The sequence below is a fragment of the Leptonotus elevatus genome, chromosome 17, assembly GCF_054856555.1.
Source record: "Leptonotus elevatus isolate MCC_2025b chromosome 17, RoL_Lele_1.0, whole genome shotgun sequence".
In the NCBI taxonomy this organism is placed as follows: domain Eukaryota; kingdom Metazoa; phylum Chordata; class Actinopteri; order Syngnathiformes; family Syngnathidae; genus Leptonotus; species Leptonotus elevatus.
In genome coordinates, this window is record NC_141255.1 from 11138260 (window position 1) to 11154354 (window position 16095).

General features: G+C 40.8%; 1 protein-coding gene across 1 annotated transcript in view; it reads left to right on the forward strand.

Annotated features, from left to right (window-relative positions):
* The first annotated feature begins 611 nt into the window (after positions 1-611).
* The window catches only part of large1 (LARGE xylosyl- and glucuronyltransferase 1), an 85417-nt gene continuing 69933 nt past the window's right edge, over positions 612-16095 (forward strand). Inside the window, exon 1 of the mRNA XM_086059701.1 lies at positions 612-1127. The gene's annotated coding sequence lies outside the window, so the exon portion shown is untranslated. The remainder of the gene's footprint in view (positions 1128-16095) is intronic.

Below are 16095 nucleotides of genomic sequence, written 5' to 3' on the forward strand. Positions count from 1 at the left end.
TCCATTGGTCGGGAGTTGGCTGTGTTCCCTCCACACAAAGGCGCAAACAGAAACTTCTACCAGCGCATGTTTAGGAAAATACCAAATTAAGTAAGGCTGCATTTTGCGCTAAACCTGCATTGGGCACAAAAATGGGGCAGCAAAAGTTGTCTTTTTCCCTTTCATCATCATGTCCTGGAGTTGTACCAGATTTCTTTCATGTTGTTATTTGTGAATGCTCTTCTTCTTCTTGCGATAGCAGACACTTTGTGCTGTATTCTGCACGCCTGGTCTAACCAATGCCAATTTCTGTGCTCTCCCAGTAAATATGTAAAACAAAAAGAATACACCCGGTGTTTACCAGTAATATAGGCATTATTGTTATTTTTGTATGATGGATGGATGGGTGGATAGATAGATAGATAGATAGATAGATAGATAGATAGATAGATAGATAGATAGATAGATAGATAGATAGATAGATAGATAGATAGATAGATAGACAGAAAGAATTGTGTGTACAGTAGAGAGATAGGATGAACAGCAGCTCCGGTCCTGGAAGTCCACTTCTGTAATTCTTCCCTCCCTTTCCCAACGCCTCTCTGTGATTGGCTGCTGGCTGCCTGGCAGGAAGAAAGAGCTGCTGTGTTGAGGCCGAAAACTCATCAGGCACAATCTGGAGCGAGGACGACAACAAAATACCTCCGTGGAAGATTACATGTACGGACACTCAACAGGAGACGTCAAAGGGATTTTTATTTATTTTTTCATATGGAGCCGAGCTCGTCACGCTTTTGCCAGCTCCGGCTATGGCCGTGATCGCGCGCGTGTCGCTGTAATCAAGTCCCGCTACTCTTAATGAGACAGAATGTGCCGTCTTGAGGTTTAAATCTTTACATGGAGGACACATAGCCGCTCCGCTTTGCTGTGTGCTGAGGGTGGCAGGCTGTCACTGACACAGCACCCCGCAAAAAAAAAAAAAAAACTCTTCCGCAGCAAAAACTGTGATGAAGGAACCGTAGATATTCACGAGCAGAAGCAGCGTGGGATTTTTCGCTTTTTTATTTTATTTAGTTTTTTTTTTTAAATAGCTCACTAAAGGCAGTCTTTTATTGGACTCCAGCGTCTTCGACGGCTCTCCGCATCAGGTGAGTTCAAATCCGCAGTTTTTCGCGAGCTATTAGCTCGGTGACCTTACCTCACCAGCCCCCTTTTAAAACGCTCACCCTGCGTTATTTTGGGCTGTGCTTCTGTTCCACTTCCAGAATCATGTTGTTCAGGCGGAGGAAAAGAAAAAGAAAAAAAATGTCAATGCATGTCAATTTTTGGCTTCCTGTTAAACCTCCACAAACCAATAAATAGAACACGATGAGGGGATTAATCGCACATGGGTTTAGCCAGCTGTCCCGTTCCGAATGCATGCATTCATCTGTCCTGCAAATCATTGAGTACATTTTATGTCCTGTACTGCTTTTTTTTCTGCTTTTTTTTGTTGGAGGGGGGAATACCAACCGACGTAAGACGAGTAGCTAACAAGTGGCACAGTGATAAAGATCGCACAAATGTTACTTTTTATTTTATTATACTTAAGTATCCAGTCATTTTAAAACATTAACATTCCTACCATAGTTATAATAATATTATTATTATTTTTGTCACAATCGTATGTGGATAGGAATGCTGTTGTCTTTCACAATAATTATGCCATTAAACCGCCTGTGAAGTTTCTCATAATCCTGTCAATATATTAATGACAAATGTAGGAGGGGGTCCATACATACGTGTTATGTAATATGTATTCATTTAAAGGAGATCTGGAAAATTACATTTTTTTTTATGTTTATGTACAAATCCAGTGGTGCCTTGATATACAAATTGAATTCCATGAACACATTGGTAACTTAAAACTATCTCAAATCATTTCTTACAATTTAAATGAATGGACATGCCTTTATTTCGTTCGATAGTGCTCCTTTTGGTGTACTGTATGTGACTTAGCCACCAGGGGGCAGGATATTGCCGATATACAGACACAAACGAAGAAGAGCTTCACAGCTAAATGACTCAGTAAGCTGCAGTAAAAGTAGTCTTTTTTTGTGTGCGTAGAATAGAGAGTATATGATGTTGCTGTGAGTATTATGTTTGTCTACAGCACAGCATTAAGCTAGCAGACTTTCCCAAGGCAGTTTTGTGGTTGCTTTAAATGCACATCATGTAATTTTCTGTTTTATGCTTAGTTTGGCAACAAACTTGAATTGGGAATGGTAATAAACAGCTTGACGCAAGTTCACTATCTGCCAAACTGCTGCTTATTGTGAAGCGGGTTAAGTTTGCTGCCACCATCTGACGTTCATATGGATTGTTTTTTTGTGTGCTCGCAAGTCAAAACATAAAATTGTCCGAGCAATGGCTTGTAATCTTGAAAAACTTCTAAGTTGGGTCACAGGCAAGTCAAGACCTGTATTGCTGTAGATGGTTCTCTGTCTCTGGTGTGTGAAATTAGACAGTAAGGTCATGTAGTTAGTTAAAGGGGACATTATGGAAATTAACTTTTTACCTTGGGTGTGAATATGAGTGTAAAAGGTTGTAAAACCTTGGTCCTGGAAGGGGAATCCCACTCATCCAAATACTTCCCCTTGTCTTTTGCCTACTGGTTCAAGGACCAACTTGACATGTTGACATGACACCTGGGAACTGTTTGAAATTGGGGGGGGCGGAAATGTGTGATGTGATATATTTCTCCTCCGTGTACAGGAAGTTAAGAAAGCTAATCAGGCTAATGTGAAAGCTACTGGAAAGTATTGACAATTCCGAGCTTATATCACAAATCAAAATGTCGGCCGTACTTGGAGGTTCGGAATTGTCGATGCAGTTTGTTTCGCATCAAAATCAAGTTAGAATGTCTAAAATGATGTTCTTATTTTGCTATTGTTCAACTTGTGAGTCACAAAGTTAAATTTTGATGAAGTTGTTCTCTGGCCATTTACATTGCAGATAGTTTCAAATCAATACCAATATAAAAAAAATAACTACAAAATATACTATCTGTCTCTTTCCCTGCACATTTAAATTGACACTAACAATGCAGGACGCTGGATGGGATATGACATATCACTAGTTTATTGTACAGTGTAATGCTAGTTCAAACGTTATTGTTGTGAAGTGGGGAGGCACAACGCGCAAATGATAATAAAAATGTCAAATTATCTACTGTGATGATCACAAATTGTTTTTCTATTGTTCTCGTACCAACACAAACCATATAAATGTATTTCTAAATTAAGTGGCTACTGTAAACTACTTTAAATTTGTACAATTTCTTGGCAGCATGAAGTAACCTTACAATTGTTGGTTATGAAAGAAAACCGTTGGTTTGCTGTGCCATACTGATTACTGTGCCTTGTTTGAAATGTATATTCTTTATGGCAGTGCCACCTAATTCTCCTGACTGACCTGGGGAGCAACTGGAAAACACATTTCGTAATTAAAACGATAATCACTGGTTACTGTTCCAGCAGTCATATGATTTATCAAGTAAAACGATTACACTTGTAGGCCTCCAATTAGTGATTAAAAGCGATTGTAGTTTCTCAGTTATGCGTAGCTCACTACAATAGTTTGGAATTGGTTATCTTGGAATAATGTTGACTATTGACTACCTGGGGAATAATTTTGTTTACAGGACATTGATTAGAAGCAAATGATTGCTTTTCTATTATAGGGCAGAAAGGACTAAGCACGATATTATTTAGTTTTGTTGAATAAACAATGTGTCATAGTTTGGATAAGGAGGTTTCTGACTGGAATGTGTCAGCATTACTTCAGACATAATGTTGAACCTTGAACAACACAGTCCCATTTTTTCATATTTTAAAAAGAAAATCTAATCAGCGGCTAGCTAACTGTTCAAAAAGTTTTTTTTTTATACCATCCCTTCTTTTTTGGGGGTGTTTGACTTTTAAGGTCCTACTTTATGTTAAAACATTAAAACAGTCTTTAAACACTCTCTTAACTTTAATGATGAAAGTTGCTTTGCAGATAAATAAAACTCTACCTTGTGTAGACGTATTTGGCAGCTAGGCAATCGGCAGCTTGCTAGTTACATTTTTGTCTGATTTTAATCATGAATACAGTTTTAATAGTGTTTAAAAACATTTTGGGCATTCAACTTCTAACATTAAAATGATTTAGCAGTCTTTAAAATATTAAGACTTGTTTTGGTTTGTTTTTGTTTTTCTTAGTAGTTAGTAGAAACAATTTTGTTATATTTTTTTGTGTGTTTTAACCAAGCAAACCTCTGGAGTCCTCTCTGTGAAAAGTGCCATGTAAATTAAATTGACTTTACTACATTACAGTCATGTCGCACAGTGGCAGTTTTTCTGCTAGCCATTTGCCATCCTGCTACCGTAGGACTCGCAAGATATTTGTGGTAATCCGCTTTTGAGGTCTAGCTTCATGTTAAAATGATTAAGTCGGCTTTCTCATTCTCTTAGCTATTTGGTGGCCAGCTAGTTTTAGTACAACATTAATTCAAGCATATGGAAAGATGTGAGACCTTTGCACTGTCCATAATTTATTACTGAAGACACATTTGACATATCTTAAACTGGTTTTACGTATCAAGTTGGGCTGGTGAAATGAAACCACCTATTGACTATGTTTACTGTGCAACTAAAGCATATCGGTAAGATCTTGTTCAGACTGCCAGTCCAAATCCGATTTTTAGCCCATTGTAGTCTGAACACTCACAAAACACATGAAATACGATTTTTGCGGGGCGGATTGAAACCATATGCGATATGGAGGTAGTTTCATATCCGATTTGGACAAGATGAAGAACGGATTTGACTGTCCGTGACGTCACTTCGCGTGCAAAAACCCAATGCACCCGTGCTGTCAATATCCAATCGGTTCGCTGCTCGGCTGGTTCCTCGTATACTCGGCAGTCAAACGCCTTAACGACTCCACTGCCCCGTCGGCTCCGCTCATTCATGCGCAACCGGAAATGCAGTGACAGTTTACGTTACTTGCGGTGAAGTCCATCTCGCTACCCCATCAGTTCTTTGAAATAGTGCCTGGCCGTAACCATACATATGGTCGTTTAAAAAAGGAAAAAATAAACGTTTGACGTTGTTGCTACAGCACCCTGTCAGATGGGTCAATAATGTGGCTCAGTCTGAACAGGGCCACATCGGATTTGGACACTTGCTAAAAACATTCTGGTTTGGGGAGGAATCCGATTGGAGTCAGATATGCCTGCAGTCTTAAAGCAGCCTAAATGATTGCACTCTTTCTGAGAGGGGGGTCAGTCACCTTGAAGTAATCAGAAGCAAGTCCCCCTACCTCCATCCCAACATTGTGTAGTCTGGCTGTATTACTTGTCCATATTATTTCTGTTTGTCTTCATTAATGAGAGTGAATACCAATTCTCGTGGGGATGTATGGGCGAACAGCAAACAAGCCTGTTCTGTCCACTGCTTCATTGATTTCCCTGTTCATGCCCATGCGGCATTAAACAGGCACATTTCAAGTGATGCACTCATCACCATGTAATCACTTTGGATGGCTCGTAACTTAATGCGGCCCTGCTGGAGACGCATGTGAAAATGTAGCCAGATGAAGCCGATGGAGCACTTTGACCTCTCCTGGACCCCACGTCACCGCTCGCCGTTATATTTGGCAGTTAGCCCTAATTATTGTCACTCTATGATGCTAATTTTGGACTTGAGGTATTCCCTGTAGGTCTGACATTCTGTTGTATAACTTTCAAAGTAGCGCTAATGGAAAATATGCAAACAATATGTCTTCTCTCACCGCGTTGTCCTTCCGACTGTTTGCTGGTTCAGTGTGACTGCAGTGAGCATTGAGATGATAAACAAGTCATTTACCAGAGTTAATTGGAACTGCATGATAGCATGTCCCACACTGGATTTATCGCACCTACCAGATCGCTATCATGAGAGACTCCACTAAGAGGCGTACAGAAAATATGACGCCGTTTGCATCCGAGCATTTGGGACGTTAATGCCACATGCCTAGCTGCCCGCATCAAAGTTCAGAGATCTGTACGACATTATCTGTCATGACAGCCAGACGAATCTAATTTAAACGGATTGCGTAGTCTGATAGAAGAAGGATTTTGAGTGTGTTCCATAGCCTTGAGCAGGCTACATCCGACCAAGCGTCGGGAACACATCTCATCATCATTGCAATATTATGCGCAAAGGACCCATACCTCGAGCAAACTCATCACATTGCAGGATAAAAAAAAAAAGAAGGTCATTACGATACAGTAATTCAAATAGAGACGGAATAAAATATTGCTATTATAGTTACTAATGACTAATTATGTTAACATTGAGTACCCCACTGTCTTATTTTTTTATTTTTAATGGAGCTAATTGGTGAGCTGTGAAATATTTGGGTAGGTAAGAACCGACGATAGGATGGTGGACTCTCTGAAATCTCCAAGCTCCAGAGTGTGGGGAGGGGGGGATTTCAAAAGTCTTTGTGGTTGGTGGATGTAGCAAAATCAATTTCTCCATTACAGGAGGAATCAACAATCAATTCCACACAACTGACAGATTCCTTAATCAATTGTTGGGCTAATGGATGATTATGCTCATCCGTAGAGGTCAGGCCCAGGACTTTCATCACCTTATTCGCAAGATTGTTGGAGTTTGACTGAGTTTATTGAGTTATCTTGCGATCAGATCACCGCACATTGGAATTATTTGTCTTATTGATTTCAATACCTTACACTCATTTCCAATATTGAGTGCAGAGGTCACGATCAGGCATTGTATTTGCCTTTAATAGTAAACCGACTTATTATACCTCTTGTTGGGGATCAAAATCCTTGATAAATTATACAATGTATTTGTCAAGAGAGTGTTTTCTTGTCCTAATTTTATCTGCTAGCATTCAATTTTTGAATTATCTTTGAAAGTGAAGTGGCTTTTATGAATATTCTTTCACATTCTGTATTTTCTATTGAAACTTTGTAACCACATCAAGTTGATCCTGTTGGAGGTTGAACTAAAGCCCAAAATCATAGTATGTATGCAGCAGCATTTCTTCTTCTCCAAGTATCGGTACATAAAGCAAGCAGACCATAGAAGACAGCACTGAACGCAGGTGAACCGAGAGCATTGCAGTCAATTGACTGATTTGAGCGTGCATCACTGTGACTATTAGGGCCAGCGTTATTTCTGCTATCCTCTATTGTGGCGGCTTTCCAATTAACCTTTGGCTTTCTGTCTATGATCCTGGGATTATCTCCGTTCTGTTCATAGCCAAATGTGGAATTAGACAAATGTGTCAAAATGCTCGGTTGTGAACCTTGTCTAGATATGTAATTCACATTTAGCTGCGATTGCTAGATAAAGATCAGATTTTGATGAATGGCTGATCTTTGTTCTCGTAGTTTCTCATTAGAACGCAATTCAGTGTTTGGCGATATCTGGTGAATGTTGGGAATTACAGAGACATCAACTGGACATACTGTATAGTGATCATTTGTCCCCTCAAGATTGAAATATAGATCAAATACCAAAGAATATATTTTTAGTGTTTAGTTTATTTTAGTGCCTCCAATTCCAAATATGACAGAGGCACTGAGGTGCTGCTGAAATAAACGGCCACTTGCTCTGTTGTCATCCTGTGCTGTTGTCATGCAGGAGTCATCCAGCGACTGGTTACCAAGCTGGTTTTGGCTTACATATTCCTCTCTCTTATGAGACCAGCTGTCTATGGATCAGCTCAGAAATTATCAGGGCCCTGTTAATTTTAGTTGCCATAAACCAACATGACTACAGGCTGTGGTCCTGATCCAGAGAGCAAGAGATGTTGACTCAATGTTGAGAAGGTTAATTCCACATTGATCCAACATCCTTTGCTATTTGACTCTATAGAGCAAGAGACCAGTCACAACTAGTATAACATTAACCTGATTAGTAAGCATAACTACCTGTTACCTACTATACTTCAACCCATTCCATCATGTGTGTTGTTATTATCAAGCAAAGTCCCAAGGTGATGAAGCGCTAATTGAGGATTTTTAACGTTTTGGCTCTTACATTCTGCTTGCATTAGGATCGAGCAGAAAAGTGACCAACTTGTCTAGCACCTGATGCTATGATAAAACAAATGTCGGCTTTTGTTTAGGGGGTTGGATCTGACTTTGTATTGTGAATTACTACCACCTACGGAGCAGTGTCATCCTGCACAATGTCAACGTTTTTCAATCAGTCAAGTCAGATGAGCATATGTTGGCTTTGTTCTGCTCTACTCAACACCGACAAAGCTTATTATGAGTCCAAATAGCAACCGCATATTTAAATATTTGAATTAGGTAACTGAATTACAATAAAGCCAGTATTTATTCTCTGAAGCCACTTTTGGTTCCCCTTGTGCCAAGCGTGTGAATGCACTGAATTCCCAGCAGTGTCCGAGAGGAGCTTCCATCTCCTGCTTAATATAACAAACAAGTTATTTGCTATGAGCAACTTGTTTACCACCGTCTCAAATAGATGTTCATTTTCTGTGCACTCATCTGTCCGTGGCGCCAGTGATCCAATATGTCAGCACAGTGAGACTGCCAAGAAGAAAGGATCTCATCAAAATGTTGCACTTTTTAGAAGACAAACTCTAACAGCGAGGCTAGCTCGTGGCAAAAATTGTTTCCCAGGCGGCTCCAGTAAAACTGCCGTCTGTGGATGAAGGCCGATATTTTTGCAGTATGATGAATGCAGTTTGAAGGCAAAATGAAATAAAGTTCGTCAGATAGCAAGCTGCTCTTAGATCAGAGGGTCAGTACACCACATGGTGGATAAACAAATGAGCTCATTTTGAATTTGGACAGAAGGGTAATCGGCAGTCGTACTGCAGACACTAAATGTGGTGCCAGGTCCGTCGTCATCTGAGAGTTCATCAGTTGTTTTGAAATTGGTTTGTGATCATTAAAGCCAAACTTGTAGCAAAACTTTTTAACAACCTTTGTATCTCTGGTATGGTTTGTAAATGCACATTTTGTGGACTCCCGTTTCATGCTTTTCACTAGCACGCTACAGTCCGTTTGAATTGAATCTTAGTTCGTTTTACCCCGATAGAGCATTATGTCTGTGTAGATTCTCAGGCATTCATGGTAATGGTCAAGGTAGTCTTGGACTTGTTATTGTTCGTTGAAGATGTTTCACTTTTAATTTAAAATGTTTCTTCCGTTTTTAGGTTTGAAGTCTGTTTATGAAGTGTAATGCTACGTTCAACCCAACAGTCGGGAAAGGGGGGATTGGGGGTTGGGGTTTGGTAAGCCCCGCGAGGGCTTGCCGGGCGATCATTTCGCTACAACGCCCATTTTGCCGGCGTCGGTTGAATTAAACTTTTGACGCCATCGCGTCAGCGACAGCCAATCGGTGGCGAGATAGTCCACGGCACCAAATACATCACAGACAAAACACAGGAAGCGGTTGCAGAACGTGTAGCATAGCAATGGAGGATAGCTTGATCGTCGCGGTTTGCAGACACCCGGAGCTGTACAACACGGCGAGTTACGTGTATCAGGACCGCGCAAAAAGGAGATTGCTTGGAGGAAGAAGCGTGGAGGTTGGCTTATCTGGTGAGTTTGTTTGTTTAATTGTCGAAGTGTGACACCAGCTAGCAATGCTACAATAAAGTTAGCACCACCTACCGAAGCGGAAATCCCTCCTCTTCCTCCGTTGCGGCGCGGAGCGAAACAAATCCCATTGAGAACCCCACGAACATACAGGCGCGAGACCAGCGTAGCGTCGTATTTTTGGCTTAGCATAAGGGTCCAGACTCAACGGAGTCTGCTTCTTAAGTACAAGGGACATTAAATTCGGTATGTATCTATGTCAAACATGAAAAAGCAGAGATCATGCCTGAAACCTCCACCTATCATCTGTCCATAATATAGGTCACAAACGCTGGTCCTTGAGGGCCGCAGTCCTGCATGTTTTAGAGATTTTCTCTTGTCCAACAGGGAAACCACTAAACCATGCAGGACTGCGGCCCTCGAGGACCTTAGTTTGAGACCTATGGTATATAATGATGTCCTGAAGTCACCGTCTCAAAGATTGTCCAAGTCCACGAGGATAATGGCTCCAACAAGCGGCTTTACGACAAAATTAATGGACAACCAATTGGTATGCAGGACGGGCAACAGCAGCAACACCATATTATGCACAGTAATTAAACGGGTGCAGGTCTGGTACAGTTCCAAAACAAAATAGGTTTGCTTAATGTCAAATAATGATCCCAATTGAATCCAATCCAACTGGAAAATAAATGAATCAGCATGGATTAAATTTGCTTCACAGTGTGTCTTGGAGAACTCCAAATAAAGGTGTGAAAGCACACTATTTTTAATGACAAGCCATGGAAAGTAACAAACTGATGTGATTCGCACTTTAAACAAAAAAATAAAAAATACTATCATTCCGGAGGGAATGAAGGACATAAGGTGGTTGATTGCAGTTGGCAAGCTTCCCACTAGGTCAATGGTGTCATGGTCTTGTTACATAAAGACAAAAGCATGTGCTATTATTAATTGCTCAGAGGATGAAACACAACAACACTTATTAATGCAATGTAATAGAGATCAGCAGGTCTGGGCGATGATGAAAGATATTGGTCTTAAAATTGATGTTAATTATATCACTAGTATGTATGGCTTGATAGAAAATAACATATCTTCCAGAGAAAAATAATTCCTCCAAACTATTATAACGGTTGTTTGTGCGAAACTGTGGAAAACCAGGTGTGCTATGTGCATGAAGAATAAAGTAGTGGATAGTAACACCGTGCTCAGGCAAATCCTCTGTCACTTAAGAAAAGAAAAAAATAAGGACAAAAATAACTTTTCCCTTGGCACATTTTACAATTGTAAATCACTTGACTGTTAGAATTTTGTGTGCTTTAATTGACTGTAAATATTTGTTTAAATCATGTTTAGCTAGTTTTATATTTGGAAATGTTGTGTAAGTAAATAAAGTTCTTTCACAACTGAAAGTAACAAACTGACTGGATTCCAGTTGTTGAAGGTACTCTGAAAAGATTGCGAGTCACAAGGTTAACACGCCGAGAGACAAACATCCACCCACACATTCACATCTACAGGCAAGTTTGAGTCTCTAATTAGCATGCGATACATATTTTTCCCCATACTAAAGTACAGGTGAAGGTCACAGTCCAGAGATCTTTAATACCTCTCAATCAAAAACTATTCTGCATTCTTCTGCTTATTGTAAATACAATGTATGCTATGCTATTATCACATCCTCTCTTCGAGCAATGTCCTCCTCAGGCAATACAGTGCTGCATTCAAGTGATTGCAAAAGTGTATGTTTTGTGGGGGCTTTAATATGACATCTGCATCCTTAGGTAATGAGTAAGACTCAACCGAATGATTATTAAGTGATGTTGTGGGTAGCGTGCTGCCACTGAACTCCCCCACCACCCAATCCAGGCCACAACACTTAGCACAAGGGGTAAAGTAGGGCATGGGACTAAAAACAGAAATGTTGTCATTGGTGTCTTCCACATTCAGTCTCCGGGATGCCAGAGCGGAGAGTGACAGTTACAACACACGATGCAGCATCCAATGTAAAGAAAGAAAGGGGAAAAAACAATGAACACATTGATCCTTTGCTGCCTGGATACTGTTCCCATCTTCCAGACAAGCCACAACAAACAAACATCAATCATCTTGTGAACTATTATGTCAACAGCAATGCCCTTATCTCAGGAGTGCGGCATATCCTCCGTTAGACTGTCATTTGCAACCATTAACAAAATGATTTTCCTGACAGCCAAAGATGGGGAAAAAAATAATGTCTTATTTCTCATGAGAGGTGGATTCAATTTAGATCTTGTAGTTTCTTTTTTTAAACACATACAATTATTAACATGAACAATCAGATCATGTGCTATGCAGTAAAGGAGGGAAAGAGTGAGGGGGCTGTGCAAATGGTGTCACATCCTAGAGGAATTTGTCAGGAAGCAACCTGGCATCTTTGTAACGGGGCCCAATTTCCATATTTTTAGGACTTCAGTAAGTTCAATGTTTGATTCGCAGCTGACAGTCAACCTGCAGCTCTCACATCCTCAAACCAGTGTTTGATTTCCGCCCATGAATGTCACACTTGATAATTGAATACTTGTGTGTCCAAAAGCCTGGGTAGGATGACAATTACAGTATAAGAGCTTGCTAAACGTTGCAAAGGGCAAACGAGGTTGTACAATGAGAAAGATCATCAGACCAAAATATAAATGTAACACGATCAGAAATAAAGAAATCCTCTCAGAAACATTTCATGCTATCCTAAGGGGGAGAAAAAGTGAGATAAAGTGACTCTGATTTAAACTGAATCTTACCTCTGAAGACTGTCGGTTTACATCAGCAGCGCAAAGACCACAAATCGCCTCACATTTTCTTCATACAAGTCTAGCCTTTTGCACTTCAAGTCTGTTTCATTCCATTCCGTGCACTCAACTACCGTGATTGGATTTTAGGCTCTGAGTGCTGTCGAAATATTGTGCATTGAGTTCACCCCGTGTCGGGACACACCGGTGACTAAGTCTTCTTCTGCTGCTATTTTGCTACATTGTAGCTTGCATTTACAGACTTTTGGAAAATAACAGAAGCAGAGTTGTTCAGACTAGGTTCAGACTGATCATAAAACCATTATTTATTGTACAAGCAAGAAAAGGCAGAAAATATTCTTAAAATATCTTAAATGTTCGTTTACCTTTACTGATAACCAAGCCACTGTTTTGTATTAGAATAACACCTTTTGGCCCAACATACCATCATCCATTTTACTCGTATCGTTACGAATTCGACCTTAATGACGACATTTAAAATGCAGATCATATTGCTTCCCACCCACTCTGATCCCAGTTTTTAAATGCACTCCTGGGAGGCCATCCTGTCTATTAGGCACGCAGACACATTCGTCCAAGCCACCTTGTTCTTTTCGGGTTGAGCGTGTGTGTGCATATTTCACTCCTCTCCTGCAAAATGGTAGTGAATCGCAAGGCTCTCCTGTGGTGGAGCATAACACCTGCAAGCTGGCGATGCCTCTTAAAATGGAACCAATGCCCAAACGACCACAATTTGGCTTCACTACCATTACAGAGGCTCCAAAAGGGAGGACAACTTGGAAAGGAGAAAGACAGCTAAGGAATGGATAGCATCTACTTTAAGGTTTCAACTCTAATTGTGTGTGCAGTCATGAGACACACCTTGAGGGGAGCAAGCTGCATACAGATGGGGCAAAGTCAAGTGTTGCCATCGGTGCGACTGGTGGTGGTCATTTTGAGTTGACCGTCACTGTTGACATGGTGAAGGATGGAAACACGCATACGGGAACAAGACACGGCACTTTTTTTGTCACGCCACTTGGAGGCAGCGCACCAATCTGTTGGCTAGCGTATTGTTGACAGAGATAGCCCTCCGATAAAGCCGACCACGTAAGTCGTTTCGAAAAGAGTCTTACGTGTTTTAGTTTAGCAACCTCTATCGGCCATGTTAAATAGCGCAAAAATACAAAACTGAGACTCAAACCCGGTCCGTCTGGTCGGAAGATGAGTGTTTATCTGACTGAACTATTTGTCCAGTGACATGTTTTGTAGTGGTCTAAACCTCAATGTGCCTTTTCCTGATCTCAACCATTAGTGTCCCATGTAAAGACGTAACGTATATTGTACAACCTCACTGAAAGCCTCATCCTAACCACAACCATTAGTCCGTGACGGCGAATTGACATACATGTCAACACTAAAAATGAACACTAAGATCATTAATTGACTTTTAGCTCAGTAAGTTAGACGATAGTCTCCTGACCAGAAGATCCGGGTTCGAGTCTCAGTTTTGTATTTTTTCGCTATTTAACATGGCCGATAAAGGTCGCTAAACTACAATATGTGACACTTGGTCGTATTTTGGTGCATGGTGAAACAACCAATATGGTCGTTATTTTTGGAGGACTTGTGTCGACAGATTGATCAGAGCTCTAGAGAACCAAGAGAACAGGGTAGTGCAGCAATTTTGGATTATATGGTGGTATGTATGCATCACATTTTCACCAGTTCTCCATCCTTGGCAAAGAATCAATGAGGTATTAAATTGTATAATGAAACCATAAAACCTGGCAAGGAACCACCTTTGATGAGTTATTTTACAGCATTATTCCGATTACAACTTTTCCAACGTGACCTGAATATTTGGACTTAGAACACTGACTAATTAGCTGTTTCCACATTTGAATAATTAACACCCTGATGTCACAGACCAGAACAAGGCTGTTGAAATGAAAGTTGTCAGATGACTGAATCATCCTCTGAATATAGTTTTAATTTTCTAAAAACAGTTTGCAGTGCAGCAAACACCAATTGGGTTGAATGACACTTGATTGAAAATAGCTTTGAGGAGATGTGAAATCGTATTAGCGGCGCCTCAGTCGTCGACCTCCTCGACACAGGAAGCTGATTTGCTTTGCCCTGCTCTTGGCCGCGGAAGATTTGTGTGCATTTTCACCTCCAAATGCCTTTCTGCACTTCCCCAGCTCCAGTGACATCCATAATGTTAGAGCTGCCTTTGTACGGCAGCGCACACGTCCCTCCCTACCATAACAGAATACTAATGAGTATACAAGCTTAATGAAATGAGGACAGCCCCGCCTGCACAATCAATATATTTTTCTCCACTGTCAGTGTGGCAGAAGTCATTTAGTCCACACTATGCTCTGTACTCCTTTCCGCAGAGTGTTGATTGTTTTGACCTGTAGCCACTCTTGATTATCATGTTGAGAGAGAGAGTCTCGTGTTTTTGGCTTCTGCCGAAGAGAAACAGCTCACCGTTGTACTCCTGCTTGGGTAGGCGGCAGCCATAGACTCTCTTTTGCCTTCAATATTCATCCTGGACTGTGGGTGGACTTTCTGCTCTATTCAGTTCTGCAAATGAAAGGTTATTCAGGTTACTTCTTCTCTTGAGTCACTCGGCTTACTTGGCAATGTTGAAGGGCACATTCTGCGTCTTATGACACAACTGAGGCAAAGGTACTTTAAAGCATGTACAGAGTGTGTCCTCCACATTTTATGTGCTCTGCCCGTGTAGGGGAATAAAGATCATGTGTCAGTATCTTGACCAAAGAAACTGACTAGAACTTGAGCGTACATTTTTTTTTAGGTAGCAAGCCACCGCGCCAGAAGAAAACTATACTGCCCAAAGTCAGAGGTGTTCCCAAGAATTGTTGCGTTGAGTCAGCAGTTAATTACTCTGAACAATTCAAGGGTTGCACCGTATGGAGGTCCACGCCTCAACCACGGTCTCCAGGGGCGACACCTTCCACACAAAATTGCCGCAACCATTTTTCATCTGGGATAGCCTCCGGGAATCACATGTTTCTATCCTCACCTGCATGCAAAGATGCTAGGTGGATATTCACAGCATATGTGTTAAAAGGAGGCTGCAATGGAAAGTAGCCATGCATCCTGGGGGAAAATTCGAGAAGAAAGCAGCATTTGCAGGAGCCGTTGAATGATCGCAGCCTGATGTCATCTGCCTTCAAATGCTACCTCCCAAGGATGCCACCCCTGAATTGGGACACAGTTACACGTCTTAGGCAGAATGTCAATATTCTCTGAGGGAGAGAATACATCATGCACCATTCTGCTACATGATTAATTATATGTGAATTTAAAATTTCACTTTATATAAAGAGTGAGCAATAGACTGCTTTGCAATTCAAAGCCTGACAAAGCCAACCTATCCGCTAAAAACCACACTAGCGTTGTGGGCCGAGACTATTGAGCTATTGATTGATATAAGGGGAATTGGGCAAAAATGTTATGTGGACGGCTGCGCTTGAACGGATGCATAAACTTTGTGTTTTATTCATAAATACGTCTGAGCGATAGACTGCCTGTCATTAAGAATATTTCAGAATCTTCATCTCTGGCACAATAGATGGCACCAAAAGCCCACTCTCACACTTATGTTAATGGTTATAGAGAATCAAACCATCATATCTTCTTTAACACTACTGTAAACGGAATTGTTAATATTTCCGCTCATTTGATTGGTTTCAAAAGCCC